Source organism: Triturus cristatus, chromosome 8 (assembly GCF_964204655.1).
Source record: "Triturus cristatus chromosome 8, aTriCri1.1, whole genome shotgun sequence".
NCBI classification, from domain to species: Eukaryota; Metazoa; Chordata; class Amphibia; order Caudata; family Salamandridae; genus Triturus; species Triturus cristatus.
This window is the reverse complement of record NC_140591.1, coordinates 728,566,303-728,583,714: the sequence shown is the minus strand read 5'-3', so window position 1 is coordinate 728,583,714 and position 17,412 is coordinate 728,566,303.

The following is a 17,412-nucleotide window of genomic DNA, read 5'->3' as shown; positions in this document are numbered from 1 at the left end:
TAGTTCTACCAGATGAACAATTAAAAAGCTTGAGTTTTGAAGCTGGTGCATGTACTTGGACAACATGGTTTGTTATCTGTTTGGAATAACTTGTCAGCTATTTCAAGCACAAGACCGAGAGCTAGGAGATTGCATTTGTGCAAGAACAGAATCTTGGCACCAGTTTATGAAGACACAATATAATGCTTTACAGAGGCTTTGAGGAGTTGTGCTGGAGGCTTCTTCTTTTGAGATTGAATCAGGTTCTGTGCTCATCGGGTTCTACCATAAGTGTCCGGGTGAAGTTTCTTTCCACTTAAGGGGATGAGTGATGGTCCTTAAATGCTAAATTATTATCAGGGATGAAAAACCTCCGACATAGTTTCAAGAATGTTGGATACAGATTACGGGTGCCAGAAGTGTCTTAGACACATCTTTAAGGAAATAGGAGATGAATGGACGTCAATTTGGACTACACCCATTCGATGGTTTATCTATGGATGTTGTTTAGTTGGCCTTGACATTATGAAATGTGAACACTTGTGCCAGATAGGGTGTTACATCATGTGTTATATCTATATGTCGTTAACTGAATAACTTGACACTCTCTCTGTTCTAGGAATGATAGGAATGATAAGGGCGAATGACTTTAGTGGCATTAGTGTTTTAACTGAACTGTGCTTTTGATTTTGGGCAGTATCTGCTTCTAACAATATTCTACAGTTAGTGGCAACTTAAAAATCGCTAATACCTGATAAAACTGTTCTATTGTGCTGTGACATCTCTATCAGTTTTTCTGCTACCGCACTTGCACTTTTTTATTTCACCGGTCTGCCACAGCTTCGGCCGTTTGAGCAGAGGAAAGTCATGTGCACCTGTCATCACTAGATATTACTTTTGCTGCCATTTTCTAGGCAGTTAGCAGTCTAGTCTATTTTATTTCATCCTCCTGAGCACTATAAAATCACATGCCTGTCGTGGACATGCAATGCTCCTTGGGTATTGCCCACATTTTATTTGTGTTTTAACTATTTTTATAATTTTAGGCTCTTATCTGTTTCTAACACTATTCTACAGTTAGTGGCAACTTAAAAATTGCCAATACCTTATGAAACTGTTAATTTGCACTGTGAAATCACTATCTATTTTACTGCTTCGGCACTTGCACTTTTTGACTTCCCCGGTCCGCTGTCACTTTGTCCGTTTGAGTGGAGGGAAGCCACTCTCACCTGCCATCACTAGAGATGACTGCATCCGCCATTTTCCTGGGCCGTCAGCAGTCTGATTTCCTACATTTCAGCCTCCTTAGCACTATAAAATCACAAGTCTAGCAATGACACGCAGCGGTCCCAAGGTATCGCCCACATTTTAATTGTGTTAATAATTTTAGGTTCTTATCTGTTTCTAACACTATTCTACCATTAGTTGCAGAGGGAACCCATGCTCACCTGTCATCGCTAGAGGTGACTGTAGCAGTCATTTTCTGGGTGGTTAGCAGTCTTGTCTCACATTTTGGCCCGTAAGCCTGGCAAGGACTCGCTGATCTCCTCAGGTATCACCCACATTTTAATTGTGTTTTAACTGTGTTTATAATTTAAGATCTTATCTGTTGAGAAATATGGGACCTCATCACAAACAATCAACCTTGCATATGTTTCCTTGCCAAGACCTGGCTCAATCCCTCAACTACACTGTTTATCCTGACAGCCATACCAACAAACCACAACCTACTAAGATTAGACAGAGAGACTAAAAAAGGGGACGGAATTGCTACTGCGTTCTGCAACTCGGTTAAATTCACCTGTTTGGATACCGTTTGGGAGGACTGGGTAGAGCTTTTGTTTTTAATTTGGAGAATCTTGGAAGGGTATCTTAGTTTATTGCCCTCTAGGACCCAAGAAAGACTTCCGTCATTTTTTTAAGGAATGCATTACCCCTTACTTGCTTGCCTATAATACATTTTTTCTAGTAGGGGGTTTTAAATTCCATGCTGACTTAGTCACAGTTTCCAAAACACAACAATTACTCTCAGATTTGGAGATGTTAGGACTATTTCTGAAAATAACTGGCCCCACACATTGCCAGCCACATGTTAGATCTTATCTACACAGATGCTTTGGACTTACAGGTGAATCCCCCCTCCTCCCATATCTATTCATACCACTCTATGATTAGCTTCCAGATCCCAAGCACTAAAATACAATCTAGTAGAAAGAATAAAATCCAAAGACTGACAAGGCCCTGGAGGGAGATCTCAAATTTCACCTTCTCCTCTATCTTTTCTACCCAACATGTCACAAAATTCTCGGATATTAACAATGAGTTCACAAATTTCCAAGAGTCTTTCGCCCAGTCCTTGGATATCGTTACACCCTTCAGACCCAATAACTGCAACTCCACTAGGCCTCACTCTTTATTATTCTCAGAAGAACTTAAACAGGAGAAATCAGCCTATAGAAAATTAGAGAGAAGATCCACAAGATCTTATAAATGGATCCCCATCTTAACCGGGAAGATAGTCACTCAAGCCCTCATCTCCAGCCGACTCAACTACGGCAATGCAATCTACGCCAGAACTACCAAAAAGCTCCTGAACTGCCTCCAAATCAAAAACCAAAGGAAATGACGGATGGAGTGTTGAACATTGCAAGCACTCACCCCGAGTCAACTGATCTGGGTTTAATCCATCACCGTTCTTTAGCCCACTCTGCCACCCCAGTTCAGACATGGCCATATGCAAATCAGTCTGACCCTGTGCCTCATGGGAACAGTCCAGCCCGAACTGCCAAGCCATGTCTTCCCTGGACCGGAAACAAGCTTCCTAGGACCAGTTTCTGGCATTTCATCCGTCTTCAGCCAGGCTTGCTTGAATCCAGTGGCAAAGTGAGCAAGGGACTCACGTCTGAGCATACCCTGCCAACTTATGGCAAACAAAGCAAAAACCAAAGGAAATGATGGACGGAGTTTTGAACATTGCAAGCACTCACCCCGAGTCAACTGATCTAGGTTTAATCCACCACCGTTCTTTAGCCCACTCTGCCACCCCAGTTCAGACATGGCCATATGCAAATCAGTCCGACCCTGTGCCTCATGGGAACAGTCCAGCCGAACTGCCAAGCCATGTCTTCCCTGGACAGGAAACAAGCTTCCTAGGACCGGTTTTTGGCATTTCAGCCGTCTTCAGCCAGGCTTGCTTGAATCCAGTGGCAAAGTGAGCAAGGGACTCACGTCTGAGCATACCCTGCCAACTTATGGCGAACAAAGCAAAAACCAAAGGAAATGATGGACGGAGTGTTGAACATTGCAAGCACTCACACCCAGTCAACTGATCTGAGTTTAATCCATCACCGTTCTTTAGCCCACTCTGCCACCCCAGTTCAGACATGGCCATATGCAAATCAGTCTGACCCTGTGCCTCATGGGAACAGTCCAGCCCGAACTGCCACGCCATGTCTTCCCTGGACCGGAAACAAGCTTCCTAGGACCGGTTTCTGGCATTTCAGCCATCTTCAGCCAAACCATCCAGAACTCAGCAGCTAGACTCATCTTTGACCTCACTAAAATATCCAGCATCATCCCGCACCTCTGAGCCCTCCACTGGCTCCCAGTCCAGAAGAGATGTCTCTTCAGGCTCCTCTTGCATGTCCACAAAGCCCTCTACAGAACCGGACCTGCCTACATCAACATCTGCCTGACGTTCAACCTACCGACTAGAGAGCTCTGCTCCTTCACCCTCTCCTTGCTCACAGCCCCCACATCTTCCACTGCCACTGCAGATATCGCTCCTTTTCCTACCTCGCAGCAAAATCCTGGAACGACCTCCACCTCCGCACTGCCCCATCCCTGAAGGACTTCAAGAAACAGCTCAAGACTTGGCTGTTCGACCACCACCTCTCCCAATGAGGCTCGCACTTCTACCCAGCAACTGGAGACCCCCTGGGGTTACAAGCCGCACTCTACAAGAACCTCTGATTGAGTGGTATAGTAAATTGCTTTGGCGGATATGATGAGCTGACTGAGTATTGCATGGAGGAACTTTACTATCTGGAGGTCATTCAGAGCTCTGTTCCTCTTTCATTTTCTTTCCTGTCTGCGGATAGGTCATTTGTTGTCAGCAAGGTCTATAGAATACCAGGATACTGAAGACATTGGCTTGCACTTGCATGTTTTATTTGTGGGGTATATGTTTTACATAGGTTCCCAAAAAAGTGTTGAAAATTGCGTAGAAGGATGTTGGCATTGGACATGGAGTTGATATCATGAGAATTGAGATCAACCATTAGTTCTCTACAGAGGTGTCTTTGGAGGATTTGAAGTTTTAGTCTCCTCCTTTGTATTGACCTTGATGTGTTGGTAGGATGCTGAGTCAGGAGATAGGGATGGCACGTAGGTCGTTCCAGTCAATTGGTAAGGGTGGTTTGCATTTGATTGCTGGTGATGTTGAGAAGACAAGTCCAAGGGTATGGCTTTGGAGTATGTTGGTTGTGTGACCTGGTTGGGGAGCAAATTATGTGGAAGAGGATTTTCGTCCTTCTTTTGTCTGTGCTATGTGGAAGGGTAAAATCACCTAAGCAAGGTGTGGGCTTTTTGGATGGATGAGGTGATGAGGAGATCTGAGAATTCATCAATGGAGTCCTTGTTGTGCTGAGGAAGCATGTAGATGAGATGGAAGGTGGCGGTCAAGGTTGCTGAAAGTGGTAGAATGCATTTCAGGATCTCCATGGATTTGAGTGTTACTTGCTTGCTCTGCATGTAGGACCTGGAGGTTATAAGGTTGACAGCGAGGCTTCCCTCTTTCTTATGTGTGTGGTCCATAGGATAGAGGCTGTAGCATGGTGGAAGAATGAAATCCATAACGTGTTAGGATGTGGAAGTGAACCATGATTCTTTGATGAAGAGGTTCCAAAGGGCATAATTTGTCAATTTTGTCAACAACACAATACGTAATCAATGTATTTCGATAATAAATGCAATGTATAATAGGAAATGTGACCAAAGGAAATACACATATGATAATTTAATCTGCTAACAATTCAAAAGTAGCAGCATCAATTATTATTCAAAAACAAACAGTGCTTGTGTGCTCAATGTGCAATGCGAACACACAGTGCTCATGAGATTCATTTTGACGGTGCAAAGTGAAACACATAAGGGATCGGGAAGGGCAAAAAGTAGTAATAATTATAGATTGTGCACGAATAGAATAAGAATCAAAAATATTTTTATATGCATCATTGCTCAAAAAGAATTCCCTTTCTCATGCCAAAAAACTGTTCACAGAGTTTCGTTCTTCTTCTATTTTTCAGGTCATCATCAGAACAAAACGAGGCACAAAAAGGGATTGATAGCAGTTAGGACAAAAAATGAACAACCAGAGAAATACATTTATTTTGGTATATTAGGAGAAAAATTATATCAATCTTTGGAGCTTAAAAAAGTGCATATCTCAAGTACCTGTATGAGTTCCAAAAGGATACTGTACAGAAAAAAAAGGGGGGAGAGAAATCAAAATATGGAAATTAGTAAGCAAACAGTGTCATACCAAGGTGAAAGTGGGGCCTGTGTCATGATTAAATGATTGTAAAAAGGAAACGGGACATTGTCCAATGTGAGAGGAGGCTATGCAATTACTTACAATGGCTGGTGGCTGACACAGAGCATCTGTGGGCAGACCAAATATAATATTCATGAAAACAATTTAGATCTGAGTAAAAAATCGTGAGAATCTCATATCAAATGTGTCTCAATTAATGGACTACTGCATAGTAAAAAATAGATCAAGGTGGCGCATACCTGTAGTGAAGCATCCTCTAATTCTACTTTTTTCATACAAAAGGGGACATAATCTGGGTGTCCATTTGGTACATGCCATGACATGGACCTATAAGGACACAACTAATCAGTATTTGATCGCTACTAGTTGGGGACTGCCCCCATTATTGGGCCACTACAAGTGCCAGAATTGTTTAGTTTTTGCTGAAACTGCAAACACCAAAAACTTTAAACATGGTACAAAACAATGTTCAATTAAACAACTTACCAACTGCAGATCCTCTAATGTGATATACACCATTCGGTGTCTGTATGGACTCCTTTATATTGTACAAATCACCCAAATGAACAAAACCTGCATCAGCCAACATAAAAGTAGTATTTGTTGTGGCACTGAAAATCCCACGCTTGGTTTTATGTTTTCTGACACAACCAATCTCAAAAAGACTTTTTGTGGCAAGTCATAGAACAATCCTGACTCCCAATAATGGGTGATAACCTGTCACAATTACTGACTCACCATGAATGTCGCTGGATTTTCTAATGCTGCAACTGCAGTTGAATACTTTGGCTGAGTGAAACAACATGTTTACCTTATAATAATGATGTACTCTTCAGTGTTTTTGTGACAATTGATATTTTGCCAACACAGACTGGCTTGCCAAGTTCTGCTGAGATGTCTAATCCTCCTTTTTCCATATCCCAATTTTGTCCACATGGTCTCCCTGAAGCCTCAGTACTCCCAAGTTTGTGAGCCCTACTTATAAGGGATAGCTGAATTTGTATTTAATGTAAGCCTTGCATATAGGAGATAGCTGACATTGTATTCCTTTTCTTGTTTTTTATTCAAGTCTTCTTTGTTAATTTATATATTTCGGTGAGAAATACTGTATTGACTCCCTTTCACATTTCCCTTGGGGCTGAATTTCTTTCCATTCCATTCAGCTATTTCATCATAATCTGCGTTTTTCTTTTCCCGGTGACGGTGTCAGTTGATGAGATTTGGTCTTGCCGAGCATTAAGGTGTACAGGCATGCAAACATTATTTTCAAATAAAGCTCCTTCAGGGGACTATAGACTATGCTGAGCACGTGTTTCGACTGCAGATTTATTTTCTGCCTTGGAGACCTCTGATTCAATATGGATAGTGTTCCAGTTCTTTTGATGCACCGTATGCCTCACACCAAGTCGACTGCAATGTTTTTAGTTTGAATCAGGACTCTGGTGTGTCCATGCCAGGATTTTTTCTTGTCCTGCTCCAGGGCACCGTATTTTCTTTGTTAAAGGATTCTGTCCTACAGGTATGGGCCACCTTGATTTATTGTTTATCATGCAGTACTTCGTATATTGAGACACATTTTTTTGAGTTCAGAAATAAGTTTATTAAGGAAAATGCAAATCTCAATACAATAAATCAATTAATAACATACAATCACATGAATGAAAATTTTGGGATATAAAAAGAAAATAATGAAGTACAAAATTAAAGTTGGTCTTCTAAAAGAGAAGGATTAATGAAAGTATATAAATACATCAACAACAAAGCAGAGAGATTTCAATTCACAGAATACAAAAATTATAATGTGGGATGAAAATAATCCTGTAATAAAAACATAATGAAGAAAGTCATGGAGGTTTGGAAACCTCTTGTTGTTCAGGGGATAAAAAAGAGGAGCGTTTAGCGCTAGCTTCAATGAACGATGTAATAGGTAACCACAAATACAGTTGTTTCGTCGCCATGGTAATAGGGTACACAAAAGCTGAATCTAATCTATGATTATAACAAATAGCATATCACCAGGCTTGATATGATAATTTGGTAAAGTCTTTCCAATTTTTAGTAATCTGCCTAAAGGCAACCGCCAATAATAGGTCTACTATTTTTGTGTTAGAAGTGTGTTCTGACCATACCGGAGCTAAACCACCCAATAATACATTAGAAACAGAGAAAGGATATTTGGAATGAAAAATTAAATTAATTTGAGCCCACACCTTTTCCCAAAAAACGGTTGACATGCGGACATGTAAATAGTAAATGATGTAGATCAGCGTGTGGAGAAGAGCACGACCAGCAGTCATCTAAGATATCAGCATGTCTTTTATGTAGGGCAACTGGAGATAATAAAAGCCTATTATATATTAAAAAAGAGTGCCTGTGTAGTATTAGCAGCTCTTGAGAATTTTCTAATTTTACACCATATCTTCTTCCATGTGTTTATGGACCAGTTGACATCTAAATCCTGTTGCCAAGAGAGTTCCGTCTTAGTTTTTTCACGTATAGCCCCTGAAAAATGTAAGTAATTGTATATAACAGAAGCCTTGGAGTTGGCTTGTAACAGGGAGTATCATTTATCAGTTGAGGGGGGAACCGAATCAGTGGAAGAGTTTGAAGGTATGGATCGGGTATAGGCCATCAAGAGAGCTTGTGTTAGGAGTGCATATTTAGACTGGAAGGACATTGGAAGGCCATAAAGTCTTTTAACCTGCGCAAAGGACATAATCTGATCTTGTATATATAATTGATGAATCCAAATTAGGCCTCTTTGCCTCCATGATTTCCAATAGAAGGGTTTGTCACGTATCATCACATTTTATTATGCCATATCGTGGAGTTAGAGAAAGAAGCCCAGTTAATAGAATCAACTGAAGAAGTGGGTTTCAGAATTTTGGATGTGTATTTAATTATGGGGGTTGAAAGGTGTTGTGGTGTGCGTGAGAATGATAGATATTCTTGAAAGGAAAAAGGGGAAAGAAAAGAAAGTTCAAATTTGGCCCATAAAGGGTAATTCCCGGAGGGATGAGAGAGCCATCTTGAGGCTTGACAGAGCAAAAAAGATTTTTGATGTATAGGAAAATTAGGAAAATTGACGCCTCCCTCTGACTTTGGGCGAGTCAATTTTGATACAGACATGCGTAACTTTTTATTGCTCCATAAGAAAGAGGACAACAAAGAGTTTATTTTCTTGAAAATTTTACGGGAATGGATAATGGGATATTGGAGATCGTATAAAGAACTATGGTAGACAGCATCATTTTTATGGTATCAAGACGGCCCCACCAGGATAGGTAAAGAGGATGCCATTTAGCAGTCAAAGTGGTTATTCTTTATATACAATTATCCATACAATTTGAAATTGCGTTTGAAATTGATGGAGTAAAATGTAAACCCAAATACTTAATATGTTGAGGACACCAAGCAAAAGTTGAGAAGGCAAAGTCATCTTTAAAAGTATATTTCGTTAAGGGCAATATTTCCCATTTATCTTTATTTAATTTGTACTCAAAGACAGCTGTAAAGGCAACTTCATGTAGGAATGCAGGGAGAGAAGACTGAGGTTGTGAAATGAATAACAATATGTCGTCAGCATATGCTGCCAGTTTGATTTGAGTGCCATTGAAGCTAAAGCCATGAATGTCCATATTTTGGCGAATTCGTGATAGAAAGGGTTCTAGGGCTAAATTAAAAAGAAACGGGCACAGTAGACAACCTTGACGAACACCCCTACCCAAATTAAAATAAGAGGAAATGGTGCCATTGGCACATACAGCTGCTCTTGGGTTAGAATAAAGAAGTGAGATTAAGGAAATTATTTTAGGTCCAAAGCCAAACCATTGAAGAGTTTGGAAAAGGTACACCCACTCCTCTCTGTCAAACATTTTTTCTGCTTCTAATGCAATGGCTGCCAAGGAATGTGAAACATGAGAGGACTTAGACAAGATATGGGCCCAAAGTTTTTACAATATATCAAGTCTTTGCCATCCTTGGGGATAAGACAAATGAGAGCATCAGAGAAAGAGCCTTAGGATTTACCTGAGGACAAAAAAGAATTTAATAAAATATGTAGTTTAGGGATTAATATGGAGGCAAAATGTGTGAAGTATTCAACAGTGAAGCCGCCCGGGCCTGGGGCTTTATCTTTTTTAAGTACCAATAGTGCAGCATGTAATTCTTTTTGCGAAAGGTCGAATTCTAAGGAGGAAAGGTCTGGTTGATTAAGAAGTGGTTGTTGTATATCAGACAAAAACTGAGAGATATGCAGCTCTGTGGGAAGGGCTTCTGATGTGTATAGTGTTTTGTAAAAGTGAAAAAATTCATTTAAGATTTCATCATCTTTATATTTCAATGACTGCATTTCCTCCATAATGGATTCTATATTGAGTTTGTTATGTTTAACCTTCAAATAGTTAGCTAGTACTTTGCCGGCTTTGTTCTGCCCACCATAGAACTTCGCACTAGATTTTAATAAATAAGTAGAAGCACTATTCGTAGACTCCTTATTAAACTGAAATTTAGCATTAACAAGTTCCAACAAACAATCCTTTGATCTTGAAGAATAAAAAGAATGCTCCAGTCTCTTTATCTTAGCTAAAAGAGATGCGGTCAGTGTTTGCGACTTTTTACGCTTTTTGGATACATAACCAATAATAAAATCCCTAGCTGCTGGGTTGAAAGCATCCCATATCACATGAAAAGGTAGATCATCGGTTTGATTAAATAAAAAATATTCGTTAAAAAATGAAGTAAATGAGGAAGTGAATATCGGATCCATATAAGAGTATTGTTGAAGCGCCATTTACGGGCAGTGCAGGGTTTCTGTAAGGTATCTAACCGCATAATAATAGGAGCATGATCAGAAATTAGGATGGAACCAATCTCCGCTGCCATTAATGATTGTGATATATTATGTGAGATGAAAAAATAGTCCAATCTTGACTGAGTATGATGAGCTGGAGAGTAATAGTTATATTCTTTGGTAGCAGGATTGCAGAGTCTCCATGTATCAATGAGCTTACATTGTTTAATAGTCTGTACGAAGAGTCTGTGGGCTTTATAAGGGACAAAGGAAACCATTGAATTTCGGTCCAAAAAGGGATCAAAAACTTGGTTGCAGTCACCCGTAAGAATAAAATTATCATCAACACAATTTGCAAGTTGCTGAGCTAAGGATAGCCAAAAGGAGGGGTCACCAACAGTGGGTGTGTATATATTTAATAAAGAGATCGGAGCATTATCAATCAAAAGTTTAGTGAGCAAACATCGACCATTTCCGTCAGAGCATTGTGACAATATTTTAACAGAAAGTGTTTTACGACATAAGGTCAGAAACCCATTTCGCTTGCCATCTCCTGGTGAGTAAAAAACCTCTCCAACCCAACCTCTCTTTAATTTTAAAGATTCTTCTGCTGTTAAATGGGATTCCTGCAAACAAGCTATATCTGCACCCAATTTGGCAAAGTGAGTCAGAACTCTTTGCCTTTTAATTAAGCCTGGGCAAAGCACTACGCTACGCTCGCGTAGTTTGCGAAGTTCGCGCTACTTCGCACTACGCGAACTGCACGTAGCACAGTGCGAACACCCGTAGCGTAGTGTTGCGTAGTGCTGTGGTCATTTTTTGCTTGCTCGCGGTCCTCAACGTCAAGTTGGCGACCGCGAGCAAGCAAAATGACATCCCGGCGAGACTTTTTCCTTGTTCGCGATCAGCAACATCAAGTTGGCGATCGCGAGCATGGAAAATAAACCTCCCAGTGAGATTCCCAACGCGAGGAGGTCAGGTTTCTCATTACGAGTGGTCGCGTATGCTCGCGACCGCTCGCGATGAGAAACTACCAGTTCGCGTTGAGAAAGCTGCCGCTCGAGTAAAAATCTACTCGAGCAGCAGAAAACTACAGCTCGCACTGTGCAAGATGCCATTTTCAATGATTGCACAGTGCCGGTTGCTTGTCCGCACTGTGCAATCATTGAAAACGACATCTGGCACAGTGTGAACAAGGTACTACGCAGTTCGCGAAGTGCTACGCGTAGCTCGCGTAGTGCGAACTGCACTTTGCGTAGCTTCGCGAAGTGCTACTTCGCGAACTACGCCCAGGGTTACTTTTAATAGGAGAGTGTAAACTTCTTACATTCCAAGAGACAACATTCAAAAACATGAGGTAAATGGGAGCGTAGGTATGAAGCATCCATCCACATAAGAAAACAAGTAATAAGAGATATACCAAGAAACAGACCAACTTTCTGCAACATGGAAAAATATTATGGTAAAGAGGTAAAAACAAGAATGAAAAAATGAGTAAACATGCGACAAATGTATTGTAAGATAAGAAAGAACAATATGTATGAAATCAAAAAAGAATGATGGGATAGGAATAAATCAGAGAAGTATAAATGGAAAAATAGAACAAGAGAAGAAAGAAAGAATGAGTAGAGAGAGAGGATGTGGAGAGACAAGTTAGAAGCAACAGACAAAGAAAAACTGGAGAAGAAAGAAGTTGTTAGTAAAAATAGCAAACAGACAAAAATGAAAGAAACTGTACCTAGAATGAGTCCAAAACATAAAAAGTGTGAGGGGGAAGAAGGACACATGGAACAATGACACGTCTGAACTCCATGAGGTGAGACGGGGGAGACTTCAGGAAGAGCGACCACAAAAAAAAAGGGTTAGACAATACGAAGAGGAGCCTGTAAGGAGAGAAAAAAGGTGGTTAGAGCAAACACAAACATTATTAAAATACGAGCACTTAATTTAACTTTATGATTATAAACCTACAATTTCAAGCATAAAGTAACAATAAGTAAAACAGGCCAATGTTTAAACTGATAAGTGAACAGTGAACTTCACAAGAAACTTAATTAAATAGATATATAAGGCTACATCTGGGAGCTGTTATGAAAAAGGAGTCATCACGGGCATGATTTAGGAATGTCCATCTTCTCCGGGCAGTGTGAATTCAGGAAACATTTGAGTTTGACGGGATCATCGTAGGGGATGGTGTTATTGATGAAAGTTACTTTGAATAGGCATGGATGAAATAAGCCAAATTGTGCACCAATAGAACGTAAAGCTGGTCTCATGGCCAAAAATTATTTTCTTATGTCTGCTGTAGACTTTGTATAGTCCTGCGAAAATAAAAGTGGAGATCCTGATGGCGAAATCTGCTTAAAAGGACGGGACCGCAGCCAGTACTTTGAGAAGATCCGTATATTCAAGAATATAGAGTATGATACCCTTTGGTTTACGTAATGCAGATGATGAAGAATGAAGAGGACCAAGCCTGTGATCACGTTGAATATACAAGACATTGGTTTCTGGTAGGTTGAGTACCTTCGGCAAGAATGACTTGAAGAAGGCTGTAGGATCAGAACCTTCTGAGCCCTCCGGCAAACCATAGATGTGAAGATTACTCCACCTGTTTCTATTTTCAAGATTTTCAATCTGCTTCTGACAGGATGTAACCTGAGATTGAAGGACTGCAACCTGAGCGCAAGCTGCACCCACGAAATCTATACAATGTTCAAACACAGTAATTATCTCCTCCATTTTTGCCCAACCATCAGTCAAAACTTGTATTTTTAGGTCTCGCGAGCCAAAGGCTCGAAGAGACATTTTATATCTGGGCTTTTCAAAGTGCTGCCGTGGCCTAAAGCTACAGTGCACGTGAACGTGCACGCGCGCAGTGCCATGTGTCTTTCCTCCGTAGCGATCGTAATCACGATCACTTTCACTTTCGCGGGCTCCTCTGTTGCTGGCATTCCCCCCTCCCTTCTCGCCCAGCCCTTCTTGTTCTCTCTTCGTTTCCCTTTCGCTCCTCATTCTGCTTTCTATATATTTGTATTCTTTCACCTTCTGTCTCTGCCCGTTACTCTTCCTCACTCATTTCTTGTTCTGTCTAACTCACTTCTCTCCTTTCTTCATCTTGTATCTATTTCACCCGAGCTCCCTAGGACTGCACTCCTCCCCTCCCCCTACATCAGGCCATGCCGTGTCACATGACACTTCTGCCGTTCTCCACTTCCTCAGCCCCTGCGCCGTCGTGCCAGTCCTGTGCTGAAGATGTCAGTCCTGGCAGTAAGCCTGTGCCTCCTTGCCTTATGACCTCTCTCGCTAGCGGAGCCCCTGAAATGTCATGCCTGTGGTAAGTTGTTTCCGAGTTTCTCTTGCCTGCCCCCGCCTTCCGCCTGTGTACGCACTCTGTCCGGCATGGTGCCTGTTCATGGGGCCCACCTGCCCTCCCCTAGAGTGCTTGTGTACCGCAAGCTACCTGTGTAAAGCCCGGGGTGGCTCCAGAGTGCTGCTGTCGCCCTGCAGTGAGCCTCATATTTTTTATTTGTTCCAGTTTGCGCCTTTTATAAATGAATGCTTCTTTGATCAATATGTCCACCATCTCCCGCCAGTCAACTTCACTTAATCTGCCCTAAAAACATAATTTAATGTGACAGAGTTCAACTTTGGCGCCCTGCTATGCCGGCACTACCCATCACTGCTAGTAAGGAGGCTGTTCTGTGTTAAAAGAAAAATTAAAAGGCGCAGCTCTTCACCCGCTTCGGCATACATCAAGCTAACACCCTGAAAGTGGTAGCAGCTGTGTGTGAATAGCACTTAATCGTTTTCGTGCCCATGCTAATGGATGCTTCAAAAGATGCAAGCCTTGTTTATTAAAGCGATTAAAGGATGCTTCCAATGGAAGTGGCCCTGTGGCTGGAGTTGGACCGGGACCGTGCCTCAGGCTGGGGTTCATACTGGCACTAGAGTCTGCCTCTGGGGTGCCAACGGGACAGGGCCTCGCAGGTGCTCGATGAATGTGTTAACAAGCATTTGCAATGCAATAGGTCTCGCTAGGATTCACTAACAGAAGTGGAATCTGCACATACTATATGTAACATTCTCACTCAGGTCACATCCTTGCATGCGTAACTTAGATGCATTTGGAAATCACATTCCGCAACTAAACTACAGAAGTGTGAGTCAGAAAATTACATAACATTTTATACCACTTGAGTCCTGCTGTCCTACCCTGCCTCTACACGGCTTCCTCAGCAAATACAAAATACTGCTGCCTACCTATGCTGCCCTCCCCCTCAAAACATCCACTCGCACCTGCAAACTACAAAATAACAGCTGGTTGCTCCTGTCCCTCCTCCTCCACTCCCCAACACAGAAGCAAAACACAGGAGTCAGGTTTGCTGCATCTGCCAATTACACTGGGCTGAAGTTCAGACTAAAAAAACAAAATAAAGAAAGGGCGGCTGCAGGGCCAGAATGAAAGCAGCCTGTACTGGCGTCACTGCTTCTGTAAGGGTGAGTCTAACTTTGGCACCGTGGGCTTCTCTTAAGGAGTGGGAGGTTTAGAACACAGCATCCGTACTGTTTAAATAAACTATGTAAAGTCAGCACTGAAAAACTGAAATAAAAAGCATTTCATCCAAATGAAGCTAAGAAGAGGGCGATCATTTTAATGGGCAATAGGACCAAAGTCATGAAAGGCAGACCTGCTACGATTAATGTTTTATGTGATTATTTAAGATTTTTGTTTTGTGTCGATTAGGCCAGTTAGCAGTCTGAGCGCTACATATAAGGGCACAAACTTTAACAAAATTATTATTTAAACAAAGGCATGGGTAGACTATATGTCGCATATGCTTCGGGTGTGTATTTTTAAGAATGTTTGTCCTCCTTGGAAAACAAGGCTCTAGATTAGGGGTTCCTCGGTGGGGAAGGTGGGAGGTAAAGGAGGAGGGTATAGGGGGGCAAAAGCCAGACAAGCACATCAAATGCATTTGGAGATGAACGCTTTCTATGACTTGATATTTTCTCTTAAAATAGCAAAACAAATCCACAGACAATCGTTCAAAACCAAGATTTCTTCTTGCTGAAAGTACAACATCACTCCTACTGCACGATAACTACGGGCTGGGTAGACACTGGACAACAACAAGCATTTGCAATGCAATAGGTATCGCATTTACACGAGTTTGAGCTATTGGCATTGTAAACGACAATGCCTTTTATTAATGTTTTGGTTTTAAAAACATAAATAAAATGCATTGGCATTTACAATGCCAATAGCTTAAACTCGTGTAAATGCGAGACCTATTGCATTGCAAATGCTTGTTTATCATGATCCTCTAAAATGCTCAGCCAACCTTCGTCTGGGATTTCAATGCCCAGTGTCGCTTCCCACCATTAGTTAAAGAGCCTTTGCATTTTTTTGTGAGAAAAAAATGTTGGTTTGTGTTTAATATAGCTCAAACATAATCCCTCTGTGTTCTTCCCCTTTCCTAATATATTGTTAGAGTGGGTCAGTCTCAAGCAAGTATGGCTGGGTACCCAGGGTTTCCATGAGACTGAGAGATTTGCAGATATCTCCATTGTTGTGATCGTGATAGACCATATTTTTGCATGAAAATAGCACTATATCACCATATTATACCAGGTTTGTATTTATCTCCACAAAGGGACCTTTCTATTTCCACACCTCAAATTTGTATACTTCTATTTCTCCGAATGTTTCCTGTAAGTGGATTATGGCAGAGGACTGCAGTAAGTTGTGTGCGCTCTGCCATTGGATATTGTGGGGAATGGAATAAGGGGTTGTTGCATGTGGGTGCAATTGCTGTAGAGTACCGTTAGTTCGCTTTTGCACCAAGGAGTTGTGTTTCCCTATGGACCTACATCTGTGTTTCTCTGTGTCTTCAGTCAGTCAGTCAACATTTCATTCTTTTGCAGTGTTTCCAAAGCATATAAAGTACACAGAATAAACAGTAACACAGTTTGTATAAAAATCTAGTACATAAAACCAGATAAATCCCATTAAAATGCCAATCAGGCCAACATCATAATCAAGAGCATTATAAAGTGCATAGTACCATCAACATTTTGGATAAGCATTGTTTCATCAGACCGCAGGACTCTCAAAGAGGACCTCCTCATAAATAGATACTGTATAAAGTGCTGATTAAGTATTGATAAAATCACATTTCATTAGCACTCAAGGCTCCCAATCTGAACAAGCTCTTCTGCATTTCCAAGAATACCAAAGAAATTAGGCTGTTACAAAGCATACTAATGGGTCACAACGTTTTTTAATTAAAATAAAGGGCTGGGAGGCATTGTTTAAAATGATATTTTCTTAAGAGTGATAATATGGAAGATCAGTCTGCTCTGACCTTCCATCACATGGGCAGGCTGATAGAGCTTACAGCGTGTATCTTTTGCTTGGAAAAAAACCATCATCAAGGGAATGAAATTCAATCAAAACCTCACCAGAGTGCTGGGGGTTCGTTACAGACTCTAAATACGAGTGCTCGCTCTGAAAAATGGGGGGGATAAAGTATCGCTTAACAGAGGATTTTGATCTATTTTCCGCCTCCGTCTTGTGCGCCGCCTTCATTAAAATGATTTTCTTAATTCTCGTTTTTAAGATGGCTGTACAGCTAGTATGGTTTTTGTATAGTTCAGCCAGCCCCAATGAACTTAGTGTGCACTGCACATACTGCAACCAGGCAAACTTATGCGCATTATCCAGGGACACACAGTCCCTGTTGATGCTCTGGGTTAGATTAACTGTGTCCCTCCTCCAGATTGAATGCCATTATAAAATAGGGGCAAGTCTGAAAACATCAGAGAGGTATGGGTAACCAAGTTATGTGAGACAATTATAATTAGAGCAACTGCGAGGAAGTGCCAGTAACCTTTTGAAAAACCTATCCTTTTGTCATTGAAGAGAGTATTTCCACCAAACCCCTGCCCCATGCGTTGCATAGGTGATGGTCTTTGCACTGTATACCTTTTTTATGGTCTCAATAGGCTTGTACGCTAGCTTCTTCTTAAAGTTAAAAATAGCTGTTACACTTCTTTCCATTACGAGACTCTATATGTAATACTG